We start from the raw sequence: 621 nt of genomic DNA on the forward strand, positions 1-621 counted from the left end.
GCCGCGCTGCCCTGGTGTGTCCAGGCGCATCGTTTAGGTTTCCTAGGCTGGCAGTGGGGCCTCGCCTCGCCCGCAGTCTCCGCCTGGGTGTTCCTTGCTTCCCTGCATTTGCAAAGCCCTTGCTGAGGGGGTGAGGGCAGCCGCTGGACTGCGGGCTGCGGGCGCAGCGTGGGCGGCTGTGGAGTGAGACCCTGCGGGCACCGGCCCGCACTGGACTGCGCCTGCTCAGCGTGTCCGCCTTGCTGGGCCGAGTCCCGCCCAGGCCCCGCCCCACCCAGACCACGCCCCATCGCCAGGCCCCGACCTGCCCCACCAGGCCACGCCCCATTGCCATGCCCAGGCCACGCCCGTCGCCACCCAGGGCCCGCGCCCGGACCTACCACTGCTCGCAGGCGTTGGTGACCTGCCGGCCAGGTGCATACAGGTGCCCGTGAAGCTTGCAGTGACACTGGTCGACGGGGATGCAGCCGCTGCCTCCGATGTCGTCATACACGGTGCCTAGAAGCGCGCTGGTGTGACGTCACCCCCGGAGGGGCGGGAGCCCCGCGGCGGCCACCCCAAGGCCCTTGGCCGTTCTGTGTCGGGGTCAGCCCCGGGTGCGCCTCCAGGGCAGGGCCCGGC

Source organism: Condylura cristata, unplaced genomic scaffold, assembly GCF_000260355.1.
Source record: "Condylura cristata isolate star-nosed mole 26May11 unplaced genomic scaffold, ConCri1.0 scaffold00015, whole genome shotgun sequence".
Lineage (NCBI taxonomy): Eukaryota > Metazoa > Chordata > Mammalia > Eulipotyphla > Talpidae > Condylura > Condylura cristata.